Source organism: Malurus melanocephalus, unplaced genomic scaffold (genome assembly GCF_030028575.1).
Source record: "Malurus melanocephalus ecotype Western Australia unplaced genomic scaffold, MMel_1.1 scaffold_142, whole genome shotgun sequence".
In the NCBI taxonomy this organism is placed as follows: domain Eukaryota; kingdom Metazoa; phylum Chordata; class Aves; order Passeriformes; family Maluridae; genus Malurus; species Malurus melanocephalus.
This window is the reverse complement of record NW_026623374.1, coordinates 1032738-1059788: the sequence shown is the minus strand read 5'-3', so window position 1 is coordinate 1059788 and position 27051 is coordinate 1032738.

The following is a 27051-nucleotide window of genomic DNA, read 5'->3' as shown; positions in this document are numbered from 1 at the left end:
AGAGCTCTCCTTCAGCGTGTGTCACTGAGCTGTCTGGCTACACTACAGGTAGTGAATTGCGCCTGAAAAGTAAACATTCAGCTGTTCGGAAAATAGGAACAATTCTGATTTTTCTTTTGAAGGATGYTGAATCAGTGAAAGCAAAGTATTTTTTTCAACCATCACGGTGAAATTCCACTAGAAGACAAATAGGATTTTGATGGATCTGCTCATGCCAATAATGTTGCAAAACCCTTTAATGACCTGCCAAGGTACCTGCTGAGTTCTTTAACACGCGATTAACAAATAAATGAGTAGGTGAGAGGACAAAGAACCTTGGAGTCTGTCTCCTTTACAACTTGCCTGAAGGCTTCCAGGATTTTCAAATTCACAGGTCAACAGATGGGTTCATGTGGATTTAAGAGCCTGGAAACTCTGAAAGCTTCACAATTGCTGCCCTGGCTCTTCAGTGACCAGGATAATTTCCAGCTTCTCAGAGAGTGCTGCTCTCCAGCTCTTCACTTTGGACATAATGAAATATTCATTGAGCCAAAATAGTCTGTCTCTATGGTTTAGTAGTTTAGGACACCACCTGATTTAAAAAGGGGATTTGAATCCAAGCTGATGGATGCCTTTATACTGAAATACCAGCTGGCACAGGAAATAGGATTCAGATTACTGCCCTAATTATCAGGCTATATAGCAACTTTAATGCTCTGATCAATATTTTATTATGAAATGTAAAATAGAATAGAATAACAGAAGCAATGGAAGAAGACACCTATCTCAATACAACACTCATTGCATCTCTCAGGAGTCAGAAGGGTTTGAGTACTTCTCTGTAAAAGAAAGAGAAACAAAGTCCCCTAATCCTGTATCGATGTTTGGCAGCCACATGCTCCTAGTTATGGCTGGAACTTTATTAAGAGTGTTTTAGTACAAATTTGTGAATAGTATTGCTTCCATTACACCACATTTTTCAGATCATTAACTCTTAGGCAAAGGAACAAGGCACAGTGCAAAGTTCCTAGATCTAGTAGATTTCCATTATAAATCAGAAGGTGGTAACAATTTTGTTGTGCAGTGTTATGTTGAAAATAATCTTGCATTTTAATCACAGTAAGTTTTGCTCACATAATTTAAGTAGTAAAAAAATAAACTGTTTAGTGCGTTGACAATTAACCGACATTATTCATCAGCTAATTTATTACAGATATTTTTTAGTTATTTATTTATTACATATACATATAGATGCATATGTAATAATTAAATAAATAWTTGAAAATCATCAAAAACTAGTTGTAAGGATTTAAGTTTGCATTATATACTTTTTAAAAATAGTCTGTACCATGCCAAATTTTCTGAAACTTCAGACCTGCCCTTTAAGATGAAAAGCTTTTCATTAGAGAAAGCCATTTGCAGATACACCTATGGCTGATGTTTTCTCAGCTTCTGTAGGGGTTATATCCATTTATCATCATCAGCTACTGCTCTGTAYGTTGTGAACAAGATGCCATTAGGARAATGTTTCTTCAAAGACTTTCTGGTGTTAATGGTGCCCACAAACATAAAGAAGAAAGAGTATTACAGCAAGCATGAAAGGTTTGCTGCTCTTCTGTTTCTGCAACTGCAGAGAATCTCTCATTAATTCCTGTAAGACAAACATCTGCCCATGGTATCATCCAAGAAGGTACTGACCAAAATGAGACCAGATGCCTTTCAGTAATTGTATTTGAAACACTTTTTTTGGTCAAAATTAGCATAACAGAGTTGGGGCTGTCTGTTGAAGAAGCAATGAGATGAAAGCGATGCTTCTACCTGACATTCCTGTTGGGATTKCTTCAGTGTAAATTCAACTTAAACACACTTTCTAGAGCATGATACTCAGTAGCAAGGGCAGCAAAATGGAAGTGAAAGACAGGGGTGAMATGCTACAGATGCAGAAGAAATAAAACCCCAGGAATTCAGGAAGTGTTCTGTAGTATGAAATGAAAGCCTGACACCCAAAGGCTAAAACGGAACCACTGCAAAGCTGGGGACAGTAACCACACCACTGAATTTATACCATTTCAGCAGATTTTTTTGCTCCTTTCTCTTTTCTTCAGGAAAATTATTGCCTTGCTCTCTAGGAGCATTCCCAAAGAACAGGAAGTGAAAGCACAACCARGGTGYAATTGAATATAACCCATATTTCAGYGAAAGCACCTCCTAAATATCTACATTTATATCTAGCATATGCACACAGGATGTGTATATACCTCTGGCAGAGGGGACCAGTGGTGATAAAGATCCTGTCTCTTGTTCTCTGACATCTGAATTGTGATCTCTCAAAGTATTGCAACACCTACAGAAAATTCAAGTTATAATTTCACATTAGGAAGGCGGTAAAAAAAAAAAGATGCTGCAGTTCCCCATCTCAACACATTAACACATTCTTGCTAGGGTTTGCTGCATCTGATTATCTTGCAGCTGTTCTTGGTAAGGTTTCTTGTCTAGCTGGCATGGACACTGAGAAATTACACTAAATATGATAAATCCTTGATAGTTTCTTTAGGTTAGCTCTTGTTATACCTTCTTGATAGTTAACAGTAAGCMTCACCAGACAGCAGTTCACAAAGGCTGTTTAAGACTGTTTAAGGTTATACTGAGACAAAACACCAGGCCAAAACCACAGCACAAATTACACAGCAGTTCCCCCCAGCTATCTCAGAATCAATGAGAGTCAGTTTGGGCCTTATTGTAATTTTCACCCTTGATCAAAAACATACACAATGAGATATTTCAAGTTGACATCAAATGCCAACACAATCACTGCATCCTGTTTCCTGGAGAAGCCTGAGTTCTCAAATGTTCCTTTCATTCCTGCAATGATGTCTCACCAGTCACTCAGTGGGTAGTTTTATCAGGCTGACTTCACATTTTCTGGCTTTTAATCCTTTRTAATTTATCATATTATGTATTTTCYTGACTGACTGCTACTAAAGCAAGAATAGATCATTATTCTAGTTGCATTCTTTGTGATTTTTGTCATTATCCTACATGACTTTATATGTACTCATGAACTCCACTTTATATTTTGCCAACGTACCTGACTTTAACAGAATTTTGAATTTTCAAACTACCAATAAACCGTGTTTGACACCCCCTTATTTAACTCAAATCTCCTCAGTTCCCTCATGTGTCTGTAACATAACCAGTCTGGCCAAAGTCTTCCATTTCCACCCACAGTATTTTCCAAAATGAGATCATGATTCATTCTGTGGTGCTTTTAYTCTGAACATAAACTTATGTTTAAATAGCTTCATGACTGGCATCTACTCTTACAAAGTCTGAAGAACAATTTACAAAGGGATTTCCTTTTAGATCTCTGTTATTTATGAGCTGCATGACATAAGCGTGTAAAACCCTTTTAAAGACATAATGGAGCTTTTAGTGAATTTCCCCATTAATTGGTCTTAAAGAATTTCTGGTGCTAATGYGTTTGCAATTATTTTGTAGTGTCTTGGTTTCAACAGCTCCAATTGCTGAGTCTCCTACTGTGTTRCATCCAGGAAGAAAAAAGTAGCGGAAGGAGAACTATAAAAGCAAACCTCACATTAAAAAAAAACAAAAAAAACCAAAAAAAAAACCAAATGAAACAAACAACACAAAAACAAAGCAAAACCCAAAGGGTTTAGTAAGCAAAACTGAATATCTGTTTGTGTTTAACTGGGGAACAAATTGAGAGTTTACTATTAGGTACAAAAGTAATTTTCTATAGACTAGAAACAAGTGTTTATTTTAATTAACAAGGTCTATAAACACCTGTTATGACACCTTAGCAATTGTTAATCTCTCAGGCAGCCTTAATATGAATGAAGAAGTTGACTTCAAAGAAGTATTGCTGCTATTATTCTTAATGCCTTACAAGAAATTGTTGAGTTACTTCGTTTTTCCCCTTGATTTTGCAAATATATAGAACACATTAGATTAAACTATAAAGATATAGTTTTTGGGTTTGTGCTCTATAATTTTCCAACACTGCTTAGCATTTTCTTTGCTTTTTGACTGCACTAAGCTCTGAGACAATGATTACCAGAGGGTTTGGTGCTAAAATTCAATCTACATTAGTACTGGTAAACCAAGATAGCATGCCTAAATTAAGGATCATTCCACCTAATTATATTACTTTGCATTTATCTRCACTAAGGTTCACATTCCATGTTATTTTTTGTCAGCATTCAGTACAGTCAGGATTTGGCCTGGTGCTTGTGAAATGCTGCTGCACAGTCAGCATGTGTTTTTTGCAGGTTTGAACAACTTCAATTTCAAAAGTTTCCCATCAGATTCCCCTTTCTAGATAATTTATGGGTAACTTTCTAAGTAATTTATTGATAAGTTGACAGCACAGCTCACTGAAGTATGCTATTGATCATTCCATTTTGCTGGCAATACTGACAATGTATCCAGGCAACCCTAGATGTACAGACAGATGGGGGAATGAGATGCTGGAAAGCAACGCYGAGGAAAGGGACCTGAGGCTCCTGTTTGATGGCAAATTGAACATGAGCCAGCAGTGCCCTGGCAGCCAGGAGGGACATCCCTGTCCTGGGACATCAGGCACAGCATCACCAGTTGGGCAAGGGAGGGGATTGTCCTGCTCTGCTTTGCACTGGGGCGGCCTCACCTTGCTGCTAGGGCCAGTTTGGGCACCAGAATTGAAGAAAGATATTGAACTATTTGAAAGTGTCCATTGGAGAGCAACAAAGATGGTGTAGGGCCTGGAGGAGAAACCGTGTGAGGAGCAGCCRGGGTCATTTGGTCTGCTCAGCCTGGAGAAGAGGGGACWGAGCGGAGACCTCACTGCAGTTGCAACTCCTTGKGAGGGGAAGAACAGGGGCAGACACTGATCTCTSCTCTGTGATGACAATGACAAGAACCTGAGGCAATGGCCTGAAGTTGTCTCCAGGGAAGTTTAGGATGGATCTTAGAAAATGGTTTTTCACCCAGAGGGTGGTTGAGTACTGGAATAGTTCCCCAGGGAAGGGTCACAACACCAGCCTGACAGATTTCAAGAAGCATTTGAAGAAAGCTCTTGGGCCCATGGTGTGACTCTTGTGCATGGTCCTGTGAAGGACCAGGAGTTGTACTTGATAATTTTTGTGGGCTCCTGCCATCTCAGCATATTCTGTGATTCTGTGGTTCTGTGGTTCTGTGATTCTGTGGTTCTGTGGTTCTGTGATTCTGTGATGTATTATACCTTCATTTTCTGACCAAATTTTTATCTTATTCATGTTCAGTCCTCTGTCTGTATATGAATTATTGTGCATAAACATGCCTTGAATAGACAACCCACATGGAGATGTGAGCATCTTCTTCATGACCATTTACTTTTCACTCAGGGAAAACTTTAGCAAGTTAAATTTCCAAATGCATTTTTGAGCTTCAAGTAGAATTTATGAMCCTACTCTCTATTATTCCCATCACTACTAGTCTCACCAAAGAGCTGTAGCAGGTTTGTTTAGACAATATCAGTGTACAGAAAATTCAGCTTCTCTAATAGAATACAAATATTTTAATTTGAGTATTTACTGCAGATTATCTGACCTGTGTGGCATGGCTGTAAGAGCAACAGATCAGCATTTCTCCAGTTTTTTCAGAAATACTTTTTAAAACTTGGTATCATATTAACCAGTTTTGAGCCCTTTGAGGCATAAGAATTTCTCAGTGGAGGATTGAATACTATAGTTATGGGTCACCTATTTCTGCCTTGTCTTCTGTTTTGGATTTCTGGGTAACTCATGTTTCTGGAAATATATTCTGCAATGTTTTCTTCTCCCACTTTAGTGTGAATCTCATTCTCTTTTCTCACATGAAATTGAAGATCGGATTTAAGAACCTCTTTATAATTTTTCAAAGAAGTGAGCAAACACAGAGAGGAGGGTTGTCTACTCAAAGTATTATTTTTAGTCCTTTTTGGGCATTGCATATCTATGCACTATCATCCATATGCAGAAGGAAGAATGAACAGGAATAATGAATGAATACAAGTTTTGAAAAAAAATTGGTCAGAAAATTTCAGAGGCCAAATACTTTGCTAAGTAACCCTGGTTGTTGATAAACAGGAGAATGTGGGGAATCTATTTAAAAACAACTTGGAACACTGGGAGGCTCTTGTTCTTCTGAGCMGGGTCATATGAAATGGTCACCTGATGCGTGCAGAGCTTGACTGACATAAATCTGAAAGAATCTCATGCAAAGCAACTGTGTCAAAACAACAGGGYCATTTTACAAAGCAAGCAGGATTAAAGTAGCAGTATTAATTTAGGGTATGAGTGGGGTTCAGGAGTCCAYGTGTTTTAAGCATTTACTGTAATTTGTCAGTGTTGTTCTTAGTAATAGGAGACAAGACATGAGGAATGCAAATCTGACTCTTAAGAATACATGATGTTATCAYTGGAGTTTTCTTTCAATGTACTAAATCAAATGAATGTGCAGTGATTTAAAATCATCAATCTGCTGGCATAAATCAAAGACTTATCAGTTATGACTTTTTCATTATAAAATGAAAGAGGACCCAAGTCACCCTTGAACATATTCCTAGTCTTAACTTTGTAAAACCATACAGTTATTCCAGAAATTATATTCTGTAGCATCCTCTACTGAAAATCTGGTTTTATCCAAAAGGCTGTAGTATTGATTCCTCTTCCTATCTGCAGTTTGTATCTTGTCCCTTTTTATCTCCTCAARGCTGGCAGGAGGATCCAGGGAGCAGGATATTAAGGACCTGACCAAAAGGAGCTACCTCTGCATGTCTGCCTTGTCATCTCATTTTGGCTTGCTTACATGAACATCTGCAGTGGAAACAGAGGTTTATGATGTTGTTGGGGTTTTCTGCAAGAACAAAAGAAATGTGTCTATGTTTTGGCTTCTGTGGCTGATCAGTTTTCCCAGTTAGAGTTTCTGAATTATCAAGAGACTCAATATTATCCTCATGCTGGTGTGCTGAGGCGCTGTGGGAGGCATCATGATTCTTTTCYCTTCTGCAAAGGCAGTGGGTTTGGAGAGGATCTGTAGCCAGTACAGTGTCTATATGCACAGGACAGGTAAGGCTGAGCTGCAAAATGTGTCAACAGAGAGGGTTGTTATCGTTTCCATGGTGSTGAGTGCAGGCAGGAATGCTGAATTGTTTACATTCCTTTTATATGCAGACTGCTTACATTTCTGGTGTACACCCTTTATCAATCACCTGCTGAATTCCTGCAGTGAATTGTGTATGGACAAGCTCCAATTGGTGGTTATTTTATACTCAGGAGCTGATAAGGGTGTCTTTCTGTTTGTGTCAGCTTCTGCTCCATAAACAACCTCAGTGACCCATTTCTCCAGTACTCTAGGTAATAAGTGAAGGCTTTTCCAGGATTATACTGTTAAATTGAAATTAACCTTCAAAGAGCTTTAGCAGTGGTGTTAATGTATCAACATATTACGCAAAATGGCTTGCAGTGCTTTCTATCATGAATGAGAGAGTTTTGGAAACTATAACTGCTTATTTTGGGGTTTAAAATAGGCTCTGAGATTAAACTGTATTTCATCAAACTTCAGATGTCTATTGTGTGAATATCTATCTGTAAACTCACCACCTTGTTTACTTCTACCTCTAACAGAGGGAATTAGGTATTTCAAAATAGGTGTGACGCCTTGTGCCTGGAAATGCCTAGTGGTCTCCTCTGACTAGAAAAGAAATCTCGATGATGAACACAGATATAAATGTCTACATTGCTCATGTCAAAATGTGGTAAAATTAAACTGACCATGTTTGTCTGGGATTAAGTTTTAACTTCATAGGGTCAGTTTTTGGTTTTGTCTTTTTTTTTTTTTTTTTTTTTTTTTTTTTTTTTTTTTTTTTTTTTTTTAATCTGCTTATTGCACGGCCTCTGGTGCTTTCCTTGGGTGTAGTTTGATGGTGATCACTGAGGAGAGGAAACGTATTGCTTCCACAGACAATATGTCTGCTGCAGTATAGAGGTTCCCTCATGGCTATTACAGAGCATTTCATCCACTGATGGAATATGTTCTCCAACAAAATAATTATAAATAAATGATGACAGTTTTGAATAACTGAAATGCCGTTAAGATAATACTCATCTTCATTCTTCTTTACTTCAGAGCTCAAGAACTGGGCTTCTCAGTTTCACAGTCTGTTTGTTTGCATGGCAAAATCTTGAAAAGGCAGACAAGATTAAGAGGAAAAGATTTCTTATGACATTGTATTGTTTCACATTCAAAATCTCTAGGAAGAAAAATGGAATTTGTAGTTACTCAGCCAGATGCCATTCTGACCTTTGGTGAAAGAAATTGAAAAAGACAATTTGAATCACATACAGATACATCATACATACACATATATACATTGAGACATACAAGATAAACTCTGTCATGAAAATTATGTAGAGACTTGTTTTACTTTCAAAATATCTGCACTTAAACAGCATGATTTGGCATCTAAAAACACAAAAGAGACTTTATTTTATCAATGTACTTACAGATGTTTAAGATGGATACCAGGATTCAGAGTTGAATGTTATTGCTTACTTACACATCCTTTCCTAAGTCAAGAAGTTTTTAGCTGTCCTGAGCAAGAACCAAATTAAAAAACATAATTACATTAATATCCTAGAAAACTGACTGAAAGAGGTAGCAGTGCATAGGGAGCCTAAACTATTCACATTCTTAGCAATAAAAATGAGTGATATTTGCATAATAATACATTATTATCTAGAATAAACGGTAGCCTGGACAGAACCTGTTCAAATTATAATGAACAAAAGGTAATAAAATATTTTTTTTTCAGAAGTAGTCACATAAAACCGTTTTATTTTTCAGAATTTAAGCAGGCTAATTTTTTTTTCAAAAAAGCTAAGGGAAATTTATTAGAGTACTCAAATTAATTGAGACACTTATATCTCTGTTGATGTCAATATTAATCTTTGTCAATAGATAGAGACACCAGGACTCATGTAACCCCCTTTTTGTTTGGCTGGTGATGTAGTCAATGACAGTTCATGTTGAAAATCCAGAACATTGTGACCAAACACCATATTTGTCCATAACCTCCATTAAGTGTCAGCTGGTGTACTAATGTATTATATTTAAAATAATACAAAATAATCCATTTCACTCTTGGGTTGATAGAAACCATGTAATTGTAAATATATATATGTATTTTGCATTTGTATAGAGACCAGTTCATTCATTCAGAGTTTTCAAGTAGCAAYTCTATGAAGAGGTTTCATGGTAGCAATTAAGTTTTATGACTCATTGTAGGTACACAATCAATAGGCACAATATATACTTGATTCTGCAATTTTTTACACGCCATTTTTGGCTGTAAAAACTGAGGCCAGCTTTGTAAAGAAACTATASCTCTGTAATCGGAACAATATGTGCAATAATACCAGTGTGTGGAGGAACAAATGCCTTTTTGGACTAAATCRGAGTAACTCAGCTGAGTAAGACATTGTGGGCTGAAAAGCTGTGTGTAAGGAGTCATATATTCCCTCCTTGTATGGAACAATTTTTCCAAGTTTAACAATGTGCTACAAAGCATGATTCTTCATCTCAAGAGAAGACTGAACAATAAAGGGGAAAAAAAAAATCCAACAGTGCCCCCCTCCCCACCAAGTACCACAAATTGCTTMATTTTCCTCTATTTATTTCTAAAGAAGTAGGATGAGATAATGACTTATATGGTTATTGGCACATACATACAGCAAAGTAGCTACAATACAGCCCAGAAGAAGGTAAGAGGCAGGAGTCAGTCTGGGGTAATAAACTCCATGAAGAGTTTCATTAACTGTTAATTTAAACTGAAATATATAGTTATACATATGTAATTACACACACACAGGCATACACATGAGGATTTTATCACTTGATCATTCTTGGTGGCTTTGTGTCCTCAGCAGGAGCAAGRAGACTTCCTGGAGGACAGCAATGGGACTGTAGGCCCTCTCGTTAGCAGCACATGTGAAAACTCTTTGGTCTTGTAATTGAAAAGCATGTGCTGCTTGCACCCTTCCTTCTTTGTTACCAGAATAGCTGTGTCCTGGGTTAAGGCAAGGAATATCTACAGCAGAAACAGAATTAAACCTGCTCCCAAAACCTGTAGCTCTATAAAACATTTCTCTTTCACTTTCCCTGGCACTTTCCCCCAATTCTCTTTCTCAGTCACCCCTCCAATATAACTATAAGCCATGTCAGTCAGGAGCTACGACAGGTGTGTCACRAAACAATATTGAGAGTGGTGAGACACTGGCACAGGTTGCCCAGAGAAACTGTGCATGCCTAGTGCCTGGAAGTGCTCCAGACAAGGTGGAACTTGAACAATCTGATCTTGTGGGAGGTGTCCTTGTACATGGCAAGGGGAATTAGATGGAATTAGATGAATTAGATGATCTTTAACGTCCCTTCCAACCCAAACTATTCTATGATTCTGTGATTTTCTATGATTTAGTTTTTTTCATTGTTTTGTTATTCTGCTTTTTGGGAAGAGGAAGTTTATATAGGTAATTACTTTTAGATAATTGTCCTTTTTTCCCCCCTCTTGTTTCTCATTCTGTCTCCCTTTCCATGATTCTTTAAAACTACTGCATGTGAAATATGTATCTTGTTTGTTTTACAAGAATTTATCTGAGCGCAAGAGACTGACATTATCTCTAACAYACTTATTACGAAGAAAGTTTCAATTCTTGGAGTTCACTTTCAAGCTGTGTGAACACTGACTATTGGCTGCTTAACGACAATTTCATCTATTTCCTGGGATATCTGACTGAAAAAGTGTTTAATATAAYTTCTAACAGTGTGAAATTTAGCTACAGTGGAATTTCCTACCCTGAAATTYGCTGGTACTAGAGGAAAACACAATGTGAAAAACTGCTGCACTCAAACATTTGCATTTGCTGGTTACAGCATTCATGCAGAACTTTTAGCTGCCTTCAACAAAATAAGCCTAGCTTATTTAATATGACTAGAAGGGGAGCTGTTAGAATAAGACAAGAGCAGTACAAGCATGTAAAATTCTATTTATCTRTGACAGAGCCCAAGGGGCTCTGAGCTGCCTAATAGGAATCCATTCTCTGCCAGTCTTCACTATGAAGAGCTAGAGACCCCTGAAGAAATGTTTATCAATGGTAATTGGACTGCCATGGCTTAGCAGTGTATCATTAATTATATAATTGCATTTGATTAAAAAACCCTACAATAGCAGTTTGCACTTGATATGGTCTTTTTGATGAAACTAAAATGAAAATAATAGAAAAAACTTAGTGTGCATTAGTGATTGTTAAATTACATTAAGGATTAGTACAGCAACTTACAGTTACCAGTCACTTATCCTGCTACAATGCTAGAAACAACATTTTCAGTATTACAGTCTTAAGCTTTCTTTGCATTTTGGTTTCAGCTCTTTCTGCTAATGTTAGCCCCTAAATTGTACAAAGAAAGTTTCCATGGTTTTAATATAAAGTTACTTGCAGTCTAACTTCCAAATTTTCTCTGAATAATTACAAGTATTTATGGGAGGAAAAAAAAAAAGAATTTAGAAAAAAAAAGGATGGACTTAGCCTGCTCCTGACTGATTTGAATTTTTTCCCCATACTTTTTGATGTCCCATGTAGATACCATGGCAGTTTCTGAGTATCTGTGTTCAAGAAGTGTTTGGACAAGGCTCTCAGGCACATGATGGGATCCTTGGGRTGTCCTGCCAGGGCCAGGAGTTGGGCTTGATGACCCTGATGGGTCTCTTCCAGCTCAGCATAATCTCTGATTTTGTGATATCCACAGCATTTCAGCACACTTTGCCTGCATATAAAATGCTCTGAGYAGGGCTCTGTCTGTGAGGAATCCCAAAGTCCTTGGGCAGGGGAATGAGCTGCAGCAGCCTGAGGTATTTAGCTGTCATGTCACCAAGAMAACAACGCCTTTAAAGGCTGCAGGYCTAATTGCAGGATSRTGAATGCTGGCGTGTGCTAACACCCTTTAAACACCTCTCTGCTCTCTGACCCTGCTGCTCAATGACAGCACAGTTCMAGGACCCATCAGGGACAAAGCAAACCCAGGCTCAGAGTTACATGGGTTTGAAAGCTGCACCATGGGCTCAGACAGRCCTAGGATCCTGCCTCGTTGGCACAATTTTTTTCAGCAGGCAACCTTCAGGTGAAGTTGTGTAGGATGAGTGCAAGGAAGAAGAACTTTTCATTCTTCAAATGCTGATTTAGCAAGATGCAAGAGCCAAGGAAAAGCCAATAACCATTTGGGGCCGTGTTCCCAACAAGCAGGAGGGCSATACCAAGCCAGGCCTGAAAGAACCCTTCCCTGATGGAAGCAGCTTTTGACTGCTTTGTTACTGCTAAAAGTAGAGATAAAGCACCTTTATCTAGCTCTGAGGGTGCGTGGCAGAGCTCTAGTGTGAAAAGTTAACCCAGAATTTCACAGTGATCAGTGATGAGTGTGCTCAGATTGCTGCAAGGGAATGTCCCTCCAGCCCCAAGGGGTTTAGCCCAGGTGCTGCCTTGGTCCTTGTTTGTGGTGTGAGAGCAGAWGAACCACACCAGGAACTGTTCTGGGTGTATGGTTGAGTAGATGGCTGTGCCTTCAATACCCTGGTCACATGTCATTAATATTATAGGTATGTCCTTGAAAACTTGGCTTCTGTTCACATAGGTGTAGAGATGGGATCAAGCCATGAGTGGAAGTCGATTACTACTAAAAACGCTGTAATTAGGAAAATGTGTTTGAGGTCATCCCTGYGCACTGCAAGGTTCAGGGAAGCACTCCACCTTGAGAAAATGGAAGGTATTTTAGTGGCCATAACCTAATTGCATATTTCTTTTAAATAATGTTTATTAACAGTAATATATTAGAGACATTATGAAAAAAAAAAAAAAAAGAAAGATTAATGTGGTTTACACATGTCAGTAAAAGCAATCAACTTTCATAGTGTTTCACCCTAAGGTTGTATTTTGAAGTATATAGAAGGAAAGATAAATAAATCAGGGAGATCTCTATGAGATTACTGTTTTTCTCACAGGGTGACTGATTTTAATAAAGTTAACATCTGAACAAGACACTCCAACATGTGCTCTCTATGTTTGCAGCCTTCATTCAYTTGGCCAGAGCCAAATACAAAGAAGAAAATCAGTGTTGCTTTTGAATTYCATTTCATGCCTTGTGTTAGAGATTTGTAAAACTGTCCCTTGCTGACTTGGAGATAAGTGGAATAGCGATGAATTCAGCTTCAGGCAAGCTACTTTTCAAGCAGACCTGTCAGGAGACAGAAAGACAGTTCACAGTAATTCATTCTTGTGCTGTGTCTCAAGCGATTAGTGAAGATATAGGGCAGATCTGAAACACAACATTAACGTATCCTAAAAATAAAAATCCACAAAACTAAATGCCTGCAAAACCCTCCAAAAACCTAAACTAAACCTAAACTCAAAACATACATCRCATTTTTCATTTGTAGAGGAGCAGAAAGTTTGGGGCAAGCATAGGAACCAGTATTCAGGGATTGTCAGGGAAAAAGAGTCCTTGTCTATAAAGTGTTTTTATGAGAATACACAATCCAGAGTACAGCAGAGAACTGGATTTAATTCACTGTATTTTTACAGAATGCCTGCTCAAGAAAACAATCTCTGGGGCATCAAGTGCAAATGAACTGTGAACATAGAGATTGCCAGTTGGAAAATAATGTCAATATGAACAACTAGAAATATGCAGAATCAGCTTGCAGCAGTGTACTACAACTAAGCAATTCAGCCACCAAATAATTTTTCCCCTGAGAGCAAAAAGCTTTTAATCAGTATCCAAACTGAATTTAGAGCTTCCAATGGAGCAGGAACTTCCACCTAATTGAAGCAGTAGGACCAGTGTCATGGGCAAAATCACAGACATAGTTATAGCACCACAGCCTTTTTCTGCTTCAGAGAAATGCAATGGGGTGCTCCTTCTATTTTTGGAAGAAATGTTAAAGATTTATGGAAGAAAAGTGTATAACAAGAAGTGAAGTATAACATTAACTTTTTCAGATTTATGACAGTATTACGGATATTGAGTTATTATTATGAGTGTCTGTGAAATGCTAATAAATAACAATACATGAAAAATGCCAATGAATGCAGTCCATTTTGCAAGGAAAGATACTTTCTCTCTAATAATTCCTGTGAGATGAATCACCTACAAAGTAACTTGGAGCAATTTTTGATGTGGGTCTTATTTATCAGTAGGGGAAAAAAGGAATCCAAAGAGTTTTAAGGCACAGTTTGCTATCTCTGCTTGCTCTTAGCAGAACAGCAAATAATGGGGTAGGAAAAAATGTGCCCTTCTCTCTGATGAATCATTATCTCTCCTTGTCACAATTTACTGATACTAGCTTTCCTTTTCAAATTGAACTGATATTTAAAGCTTTTTCTGTTAGCAGCACATTAAGAACCCTCTGGAGTTCGGTGCCAGCTACAGCTGACTGACCCGAGCATATGCAGGAGCAAGGTGCTGCTGGCCAGAGGAGAAGCCCTTTGGAAAAATATTAATGATACACCATGGAGCATCCTGGCTCCGTCTCAAAGTAACTGTGCTCCTGGCTACTGTGATTCTTTCTTCTTGAGATTGTTGGTAGTAGATAAACATGAAAAGGCAAAACTTTGACAAACAAGCAAAAAAAAAAAAAAAAAAATGAAAAAGATTCAANGAAAAAGATTCAAGGTACAGTCAAGAGAAGCTGAAGTGAACAGAGGGATGTATGATACTCATAGAACAGAGGCAAGATTTTGCGATGTCTCTGATAGGGAGGTAGAATTGATGAGGAACTGGGATGGGTRACGGTATGGGACTGGTCATGGAGTCAGTGTTTCCAGGAGAGCAATATGGATCTGATCTGGCCAGAGTTTTTCTCAGCTTGAATACTGGACTGTAATAGATGCAATGAATTGATCTCATTATGTTTCATTGAACCCATTTCCTCATGCCACTTTCAGTCCAACTGCAAGCACTGGGAAAGARGAATGTCTATGGAAAACACCTGTCAGTCTTGTCTGACAAGATTTAAAAAAGAGATCTGTTTGCTCTGTATTTTGAGCCCAATGTCCCAAAYTCAGCAATCAGGTGCAGTAAGATGGATCCTAACAGCTCTAGAAATGACTGAAAATGGTAKATGTGCTAGAAAGGAAGGAAAAGGAGAAAATATTACAGTAATGATTAGAATATAGAAAGTTGGGAAGAAAGTGGCCGAGTGGAATGCCAACACCCAACAGAGAAAGTAAACACAACCAGGGGATCAGAACAATTGTAAGACCTCAGATGTTAGTCATCTTTACTTATGTCATAAAATTTCGTCTTTTGATGAAATAAATGGCTGCATTCTAAATAAGGAAGTGGTCTCAAATTGYATTGAATTTCAGAATTTATAAAGCATAAAATAAAAAATAGCAATGAGATATTTAGGGGGGAAATTATTTTTTTGCAAGCACCAAAAACCCAATAAGTTACTTCCAATTMATATTAATTTTAGTTCTAATATGCAAGAGCAACATCAGACTCAGTATTTTGCTGGAAAAGTATTTTTGTTTCCATTTCTGATCATTTTATGCTAAAGAACTAAGGTAACTGCAGGAAAAACAGCAAAAAATGACCACAGCAGTGAAGTACCTGTGGCTGCCCTGTAGTGCAGACTGCAGTAAAGAGCACATGTTGGCTGAACCAATCAGTGGGAGGGCAGCAGTAATGGACATGGAATCCACAGTGGTTTCTTGAGAAATAAAGACATTACTTAAACAAAATTATCTTATCTTATTAAAAAATATCCTGTTCTGATCTTCTCTAGTTCGTTTCACTGAMGTGAAGCAGGAGGAGATTGGAGGGTACCTCAATATCAGAAAAAGGAATGTTGTCTCAATAACCTGTGATTTTTCCTGTTAAAAAAATCCTTTCATGATGAAGGAAAATGTTCTGAAGAAGATTACAATAGTTTTACAAGAACTAAATACCTACAGATATTTGTTCCACACAAATAAGATACATTTGTGGAAGGTGGGGTTTCTAATATGCTTTTTTTGAGACATTTGTTAGAATTCCCKGTGAGGATATGAAACCATGCATATTTCCCCAAATCAAAAATCTCCATGTCATAATGTTAGAAAAATTGAAGACTACCAAGACCCAACTAAACTTTGAATGATGGATTCCTAGGAAAGAGTGTGTCTTAGGCTCTTTTTAATGCCTGAGGTGGTATTTCATATGGTTATTGATAGATTTATAGTGGATATTTTTCTGTCTTCTTGAGTAATATGAAATCTGAGTTCCAGATTTCTTATGATACCTAAATTTTCTTTTTAACAGGTGACTTAACAGGTCAAACAGGTGACTTCTTTCAAACAGGTGACTTCTAAAAACATTCAACAAATTTCTTGCTTACTACTGGAAACTATGCTAGCCTATAATAGTTATTTTTGTTTAAAAATGCATACCTTTTTTTAATAATTGTTGTCAAAAGAATTTAGGAAGTGCAAGGTAAGTAAGTGTAAGAAAAATCTCAAATTAATGAGTAAACAAAGAAAATTGATTTGACAGACACTCTGTCAGAGCAAATGAAGGAATGGTAAATATAAAAATATAAATTTTTCCTGTGTCTGGAAAAAAGGATGGACAGACAACCTGAAAGTCTCCTAATAATGATAAAAGAAGGGGGAGAGTAAAGTTAGCATAGATCTTTACAAATCTCCAAATTATGATGATGARTTACAGGACTTATTTTTTGAGTGCCAGTCAAAGCATAGGAGACTGTGGAACTATGATTATTGAGGAATTTGGAGAACTGGGAAAACTGACTAAGCAACAAGCTCTGGAGTTGTTCAGATTATTTTTTGCCCTTTTTTTGAAAATTCAGAACATAAGGAAAGACTACAGGGAGAGAAGTTGCAGGGTCTTGCCCTCACTCAGGAAATCACAGCATCRCAGAGTCATTGGGGTGACAGAGACTGCAGGAGGTGCTCAGAACAGGGTCAATGAAAGTTCAGATGGGGTTGCTTAGGGATTGATACAGATGGGTCTTGAAAATGTTCACAGATGTAGATCAACAAGCCCAAAGATSATTATATTCAAGGATAATATTAAGTGTAAATATCACACTCTGCTTACTGACTGGAAGAAGAGCTAGAGGGATATGTTGGATTGCTCATACTGACATTCTTATATGCTTCCAAATTTAATTTAAAAAAAAAGAATTGAGAACTTGGTGAAAATGTTAGAGCTGAATGAAACACTGATCATACTGGTAGCTTACCAAAACCTTGTAGAAACATGCATAAAGGAGARTAGAAGAGCAATACAGTCAACTCTTGAACTTTTAAGTCACTTAAAACACCCATAGGAAGCTTATCATAAGTGAAAACAAGGGCAGTTTACTAAGAAAATGTAAAAGCAGAAAAGAGCAAAATATTAATTAGATCAAATATCAGGAGAGTTTTAATTACCCAAGAACAAGAAAAAATTGTTCTAGAATGGCTATCATCTGTGAGAGGAAGAAAGAGAATTTTCTCAAGGAAGTAAAAATACCTAGCAATGATATCAGCAAGTCTGAAAGGTTTTTGTCTTTCAGTATTCACAAAAAGACAATACTTCTACACTTATATCTCTCAGAAAGGGAGAAAATGTTTTTGTCATTCTTAATGGTTTTTGTAGTGATTAGATACATTCTTTCAGTTGCTGAGCTTTTCATTCTTTTATTGCACTTGTTATGTCAGAATGTAAAGAGGAAGAAAATGAGTCTKGAGAATTTTTCTCCAGCATTTTCTTTAGAATCCAGAGATCTTATGGGATAGCTATTTTTTTCTCACTCCTAACCAGATAAGCTTCCTAATGCCCTACAAAGTATCAAAAAAAACCTGTCTATACCTAAAAGTCTTTCAGAGAGCGAGCAACATGAAGTTTATGAATTCSACAGCACTTAATGTCACTGCTCAGTACTGCTGTTAAAGGTCCACTGTGGGGTGCAGAGAACAGGGACTATCTTCTTCCCAGMACTGTAAAAGGCTATTTAAAGTGTCTTTTCTGAAGAAATCGGAAGGGCTGATGTATTTGATGGGATCTGATTTTCAGCAGATATAACTGTTGATTTCTTTCCATTATATGCTACCTATAAAAATAATAAAGCATTTTTTTTAGGAGCAATCCCTTTTTGAAAGCTGACTGACATGTCAATTCACATGTTGGGTTATTTTTCACTCATGCACCTGAGCAAATTACTTCTTTATCTAATAGGGTGTAATGTTCTAGTCTCTAGTCTTTCTTGCATTATAAGATACATTGCTAACAGAAAAAMGCAGATTGAGATTTGTATAAAAGAGTAACTCTGGAATAAATGCAATGTAATCCATTATTTCATTTATACAAGCCTGCAGTAATGAACTAATGCTTCAAGTGTGATATTTATAATTGTAATTAATGTTATTTTCCTGAATAATTGATTTTGCCAGTATTAAAAAACAGAAAATAAAATGTATTCTCGTGTATAGATCATTATATGAAAGGGAATATTTTAATTATTTTCTAAAATACATGTTTACTTGTGCTAAATCATTGTCTTATTTGATTTTTTCTTTAAAAGATAAACCATTGCAAAGCAAACCCCAAAATCCAAGGGCTTAATTTAATGTACTAAAACATTACTTTCCTCTGCTAGGGAAAGACAGCAGAACCTAAATTTAATTCTGATGTATCTTGTACTTACCCTTTTGACCATTAGTTCCAAATCCATTTCTCTGTATGAATTAAGAGGGGAAGGGGAAGGGAGAGGAGGGTGGGAGAGACAGGTGAATGGAAAAGTGAATATGACATGCTGTTTTTCACTTAAAARAAATTTCAGATTGAAAAATGGAAAAAATTCCAGAATTATCTGATAGCTGGAATTAAGCCCTCAATAAAAAAAAACGTTTTTCCTAATGCTACTAGACACTGCCCTGCTGATTTTATCGTGTTTGTTGTTACAGGGGCAGATTCTCTGGCTTGAGAGCACAGTGCAGAAAGTTTTGCCAGAGCTGACTGGCCAGGCCAAGCAACAACTCGAGACATCTCAGGAGGACACACAGACGGTGTCTGTGATTCTGTGTCCCCTTCCTTGTGGAACACAGCCCTGGGGAGGACACAGGAGTGGTTGGGACAAGGAGTGCCTTGCCCAGCCCTRCTGCCTCTGGAATGTTGGAGCCAAGTGAAAGCTTTTAGGAGGAGCCCTGCTCCTTTCTATAAAATTGATAAACAGTGTACACTAATCCAAAAACCTGATTTCCTTTTATTTCCAAAAACCCAACCAAAATATCCCAAACCCCACGCATCTAATTTTCTTAGAGGGTGTGGTTCCAGGGCACGACCCATATATGGAATTGTAAATGCAAAAGGATACCACATTTAAAAAATAGAAAATAGAAAAGTTTAGAAAAGAAAAATTCCCAAGAGTGTTCATTGTACTATGTACGTATAGTGGTGATAATAGATAATAAACTGCAAACCACCAACATTCATATCTAAAAGAAAGTGTATATGGAATAAACCCCAACATAATGTTATACTAAAAAGAAGAGTAATTTATTTCCTGGCCTTTAAATGCTTTACATTCCACCTTTTGATTTTAAAATCATACCAGTTTTGTTTGTGCTTTCTTAGCATTTAATTTTCTTGCTGTTTTTAAAGGAATTGGAGGCATGAAAGGTGAAATACCTGTAACAGTTCATTGTAGAAGAGATGTGTCAGTTACTTTTTGTGAATGAAATAAAGTCTCTATATATCACAGTGGAAGTGGATTCAGTCCTGTGCTGTGGACATCTGAGGGTAAAACCAGAGTACAGCCATACATATAATAGAACTAAACTTTGGATATTATTATTAAGCTAAAACAAAATGTGCTATATAAAAAAAAAATAAACACCCTTAATTTTCAGTTCTTAACAAATGGGTATCAATGATTGCATTAGGCAAGTTCTTTGTTTCATTAAATATCTGTGTCTAAGAAAAAAAAAAGTGATCATTCATGCCTAAAGTTTGAAATAACATAACTTACATAAGCACTGAACTGATTTTCTTTTCATAATACAAGATTGTTTTACATMTCAGTTGAGATTTATAGGCCAAAAAAATTGCAATCCCTAAATTTATAGTTTTCAATAAGTCCAAATGTTTTTTCACTGAAGTGTAAAACCACCATGCTAAAATATCTTAGCAAGATTTAAGAAAATTAAATAACGCCACATAGACACTACACTTGGAATTTTTTAACTAAAACTGATTATTTGACTTATGAAAAACTGATACTAAAGAGAAAAATGGAAGTAAAACCATARGAATGGTCACTAGAGCTGTGTGAAATCTCCAAGATAAATGCTAATAGAGGTAGGAAGCTGCAAATTTTCAGTATTTTTGGGTGACCTTCCAATCCTGCACAACAGTAACTTCTTGCAGTATTTGAAATTTCAAATAGTGATAATGAGGCTTGAACTATATATTTTTATTAGCATAAGTTTTGCACAGGCATAGTATTGGCAARTGATAAAGTAAATAAAATCTATGTACAGGTTTTTCAACATATGGGAGTACACTTTTTTGGCCTTTCTGCTTTGTTTCAGCAGCATTTGTAGGGAGCTATTTTAGGAATTTACTGAATTTAAATTACAACAACTGTGCTAATTTGCCTTGTGTCTTAATGCATTATAGACACATTATCCATGTTGGCTGCAGATAGTGAGTTAATGAAAGTAGGTAACCAAGCAGAGTAAAGAAATTTTATAAAGAAAAGGGTTTTTTGCCAACTGAGTAATTATTCAGTACACAAAATCTTACTTGAAATTTATAGGATGCTGTGCTTCACTTTCCTAACACTTACATATCTGATATTTCTTTCATTGAAAAACTTTGGTGAATTAATAGATGGGTTTAGAGCTTTAAAAGCAATAACAAGTGTAATACATGCACTCTTTAATATCTTAAAKATGTGTATATCTCCCCTGAAGTTTTCATGTTCAACATCTTATTAACTGTCAGAACAACATGTTATAGTATAAAAATTTCAGTTTTTCTCAATCAAGTTAAATGGGATTTATTTCTATACCAAGCCACATTGCTCAAGATAATATGTGAATTTCTTTGACAAGATCATATTTGCTGTGGTCTAAATAGATGAACTGAAACCACCAAAATCTAATGTGACACAGGCTGGAAGCTGAATAAAAGACATCTCTTTTCACCTGAGGTTTTATAGTAGAAAATCCTGGTTTTTATTAATAGCTTGGCATATGTTGTTAGAAAGCTWGTGGTTTTATGAATAATCATGGCAAGAAAAAATCAGTGACTTTGTCAGAATGTTCATAATGAGCTGCTCAATATCTGTACATGCTTGTACAGTTAATTAGGAGTGTCTGAAAAATCTTAATTTTCTTATATCTTGTCAATTGTAGTGTAATATAATGTACCTAAACTAATGCGAAAGCCTGGAAGAATTTTGCAAATTTTTTGACATTAACAATATAAATATACTTTCAACCTCTGAAAAATTGAAAAAAAACCCCTCACCCTAAAATCAAAAATCCAAATCAGTCTTTACACAGTCACCTATACTTTCCTCATAAATCAGTTTCCTAGGTAACAAGTAGATCATGATAGCACTAACTTACAGTGTAGAAGGGAACAACAACCTGCAGCATCTCCATGTTAAAATTTCTGACAAAGGTGCTGCATTGCAATGTGCACAGWTCAGTGACACTTAAAAATGACTGTCTGAAGCCTTAATATTTCATTTTGTTGTCCTTATTCATTTTGCTTTCGATCATGTCTTCCCTGAAACATTTTTTTTCCTAATTGTTATGCAATAGAAAAAAAAAAACAACACATATTGAGTTGTTTCCTATTACACTGAGTGACACATACTTTAAAATTTAAAGGATGTTCCTAGCTTATTCTAAATTCCACAACAGAAAACCACAATAGAAAGAAAAAATGAGTAAATTTTTAGATTAATGAATAGAAAAGAGAGTTGTCATGGGATTCATCCCACCTACCTTTGACTGTATAAAATTCCTGTATCTGGGAACTGCTTTCTCATGAGCTTAAAAATAAACAAACAAGCAAAAGAATGGAAACTGGGGTAATCTCCATGAAATGCCTTAATATAGAAGAGTAAAAAGCAGCAAACCCCTACTGTATGCATGCGCTTAAGTACACATCTCCCATCCAAGAAAAGAAACCTAGGCACTAAAATCTCCTAAAGAGCTGCCAGTTCTGAACACCAGAACATAAATACATGATAATTCACTCTTGAAAGAGAGGTTTTTGGAAAGCTGAAAGGTAGTTAATTCGCACAGATTGCTTGACACCTCCATGCATAAGCTCCTCATCTTTAAGTTCAGGATTCTTACTTCAGTGAATCATCTGAAATTTATTTAAAAAAACCCAAAATAACAACAAAAATCCACCACCACCACCACCAACAACAATAACATAACCAAAAAAATTCAAACAACAACTACAACAAAAATCCAGTAAAAAGTCCCCCTGTACTGCAGGGGTCATTAATTTCAGTAATATAAAGTGAAAACCATTGTTGCTGGTCAATAATTTTCTGATTGCAGGGCTAGGAAACAAGGCCACCTGACTGTGCAACATAAATGATAGGTAAATCTGGTTCAATTTGAGATTAAGGCAATTTGGAGCAATTCTACCCTCAGTAGTTTGAGTTCAGCTTCTACGGATTCTATTACGAATGGAATCAGTATGAATAGAGTAGATGCAATCCTGAATAAATGTGTTTTTATAGTCACACATATTAAAAGCAGAAGAAAAAAGTATTATTTTTTTTCTTCTGAGGATTTGTCAGTAATAATTTTATCAAGATTTAGTGCAGATTGTCCAACCTGAAACATACTGACCACACAGACTCTGAACTAGAAGTTCACTTAATTCAATTTTAAAGTAGCCAAAAATGACAGCTGAATACGGGTGATCASCTAAAATGCTCAGCACTGGAAAATTGGCTTCACTGCAATTGTAAAAGCTGGGGCAGATGCATATTTTGCAGGACAAAACAARTGGTAAGAAACAGCTGAGATACAATCCCAGTGAGAAAAATTTTGGCTTTGTTTTTGAAACCCAAAGAGTAGTTTCTGCTTTCTACCTTTTGCTAGGGAAAATGGACAGAATCGTGGCATTTGTGTAATTGGATGATGTCTTTACTCTTGTGGGCATGGCTTTATTTTTACAAAGCTATGATGAGGGCTGTGTGATAATATTTGTGTTCAGAGCAAAGCTGCCAGATTTTTTGGCTTTTTTCCAGTTCCATTTAGGCACAAGTAATCGTGGCAAATTGCCAGCCATATTTTTGTGTTCATTCTCAGTCACTGAAAGCAGTTTTTGCAGTCTCTGTTTTTCCTAAGGTCTTTTGTTCTCTTAAAGGTGAATGCCATAGGGTTGGATTGAATCATACAAAGCAAGAGCATTTTAGAAACAAAATGCAGATGGAAATGGAAACCCTGTGGCTTGTAAGTGGCATCTACGCTTGCATGTCWCCCCAGCTTTCCAATCTGAATTGATATTTTAACAAAAATCCAGAAGTTGCTTTACTGGGTTTTGTTTTGCCAGTGATTTGCAGAATTAAAACATTTACCAGTTTACTTGCTTTGGATAACCTGCCCTAAAAGGCCTGCCCAAAGTGCAGAGATGTTTTTGATTTCTGCGAGGTGAGMTGGCAGCTCATCCCACAGAGTCAGSCYSTCACCATGCCCACAGTGCACAAGCCCTGCAGTTTCTTYGGGGCACAGTGAGAAAGCTTGGCGAGCCTCCATCCGTTTTTTTTCTGTGCCTAAATGGGGTGGGGACAAGCGGAAAAAAAGTCTTTTCCTGATTCTATCTTGTATTGACCACTGGTAACTGATTTCAGTGAGCACTAAGAACCTTTGGCTATGGGCGAATGGGGTCTACTTTTCACCATCCTCTGCAAAAAAAAACATTTGAGAACTGTTTTCAGGCTACCTGGAGACCTAACATAGRTACAGTTAGATACAGTGTCTTTGTTTTTAATCCAGTGGCTCCTCCACGCTCTGTAGGTGTAAAAGATGTTGAATCCTGCCTAAAAGAACACATTTCAGGAGCAGGTGTAATACCTGATGGGGACAGTAGTGAAAAGCTCAACAGGGTGTTTTTATAAAGCACACTATTATAAATTTGTAAGGACTTCCTATCTGCATTTTCAAGAAGATTATAATGAATAGACCTTGCCTGGAYAATTAAATGTGATCTATTTTCATAAATTAAATCTGTCATATGATAGACTCAGTAATTAAATAATTGGAGCTGGAAATCTGGTGCATTATTGCATCTAAAAAAAAATGCAGAATTCAAAAATTGAAGCGAATTTCAAGAACTGCCTTTCAGACTCAAAGATTTCAGCTCAACAAAGTGAGATGATTATATAAAATGTAATTCTGGACTGCTAAGATTTCTTCCACACTTGTCTGCTGTTTGACATGTGTTGCCACTCACAATATTCTCTGGCAGATGCTTCTGTTTGTGCTTTCACTATTGTTAAAATGACCAAAGCTCACCAAAATATTGCAGTCAGAATTAAAACAAAAGGCCCACATATTCTTTTCATGTTTATTTTAGCTAACAGATGCAGGTACATATAACATGCATGGTCTACACCTGTTTAAAACTTTATATGAGAAAGTAATTATTTAGGACTTTAAAAAATCTAGAAGGAATAATACAAAAAATTCATTAAAGGATCTGTGAGCTAAAGATCAGATTAACAACTTCGTGATTAAACCTTATAAAATCCTACTTGCTCCCTAAGAAATGTGCTGTGTTAACAAGAGTGGAAGGATGATGCGTAGACACTAGAAATTGTCATAGAATATGACATAGTTGGATTAGCCTTAATGCTCATATTGCTAAATTTTGAATTACAGTTTATTGTATAAGTAAGAAATTATTTTCCTTCATTTTATCACTGTTTTTTTTTTCAAGATACACAAAGTTTTAGAAAGAGTTTTATTTTTATGTTATGTTAACAGAATAGTTGATTCTAACACTTTCTTCTTTCTATGTTCAATGTATACCAAGGATCAAACACCATTTTATGAAAATATATTAAGTACCGAAGAACAAAATATTAAAAAGAACACAGATGTTTAGTTTGAAAGAACAGCCCTTTACTCATATTTTAAAGGTGTATTTTGAACATCACATTTAATTCCAAGGCTAATAGACAATGGGCAAATTTCATCAGATTAAACTGCACTGGTGTGTAGTTTCATGACTAAGTATTGCCAGAAACATGTCCTGACCTGAACTAAGACTTTAATAATGTTTTTGCTGGAATTGCTCTAAAAAAAATCTATTTTAAAATAAAGAAAAAAATACCCTTAGCTTTTGGAAGTTCTCATAAAATGGGATTTTTAGAAATAAATTTATGCAATTTTTTTTAATTTAAAACGTTTGTGTTTGTTGAGTTTGTCTAAATATGTTCCCTACAAAAAATTAACTCAAATTCCAAATGTCTGTTCCTTTTGGAGCTGAACGAGACTTTCTGCAGATTGACAAAATGGTCCAGGCAATTTCTACAACCTGAAGCTGTCTATGTGCAGTGACATTGGTCAATATATATCAGAAAAGTGTTTAGAAGATTCTGCCATTTGTCCAGTTTTTTTCTCGGGCTTTTTTATCTGTAACATTAGTGCATTCTAGCAGAAAATGTAATTGATTGATAATATTCTTTTTTGATTGCAAGTTGAAAGTGTGTCCYTAGGAATTTTGCAATTTCATATTTTCCTTCCCCCCATCACGTGCAGTGAGCTGCATGCTCTGCAAGACAAAAAGAAATGGGTCAGTCATCTCCTAATTAATTTTCAAATAATTTTCAACATTATATATATTGAAAAGATAGAAAAAATGTGCTTTATATCAAATTAGTCATTAGATGCCAAATGATGCTCCCTTGCCCCCAGCCCATATGCTACTTGCTCTGCAGATTGGGAGTAAACAAAGCAAGAGCCCCATTGCAGAGCTGAGAGTTGTTTTGTTGAATCATCACATCCTTCGTGCTCCTTCTGATTTTTCATACCTACTTTCTCCCCTCTTCTCTGCTAAATGATGAATTTCTCAAGGGGAAACTCCTTGTGATGTTGTATGGCCAAGTTACTGTTGTTCTGTTGCAAAAGCAAAAGTTTGAGGGGAGGGGGCCTCTTTCGCCCCCTTCTTAGTCATGTGCCGACATTTACCAGGGAATCAGCCAATTATTTCCCATGTTCTCACTTTCCTCTTCTTTTGCTAAGATTTTCTTGACACTGAGTTTAGCAGTTTTGTCCTTAGCTGATATGTGTGCAGTGCACATTTTCTGTTCAGGTATTAAAATTTTAAGAGCTCATTAGAGACTTTTCCTTAACACAGTGAATTTATATCTTGCCATTCACTTATGGGAAGCACATGTGGCCACTGATGATCCTCTGGTAGAATAATTATCCCATATTTAACAACTTATATAACCTTGCATTCAGCAATTCAAGGTAAGGCTATTTTTACACAAGTCAGTATTTTGCCAGAGTTAACACATTATGCAAAGTTATTCTAGTTAAAGAAGCGATAGAGCACCACAGGCCAGCTAAAATATAGTAGAGAGAAAAAAAATGCTAAATGGGATCAGTGAAATAGTCTATCCACTCTTGTATTCTGTTACAGCAGATATTCAGAGCTAGTCTTAGAAAACCTGAAAAGAAACTTCACCCTCTTTTCCTCTCCCAAGAAAACTTAGCTGGCTGCTTAAGTAATTCATTAATATTATTTTTCATTGGCATGTCATATGAGTAATTTTTATGCAGTTTTCACCACCAAAACGGGCAGAAATTTCTTCTTGCTGACAACATGATCTGATTCAATTACAGAGATATACTACAGTTTTTAGCAAGACTTCCACATAGCTGCATTGACAAAATGTCCACAACAAGCTTTAATAAATGCATTTGAAATTGCAAGGAAAAAAAAACTTTGGTAGCAATCCTGTTTAATATG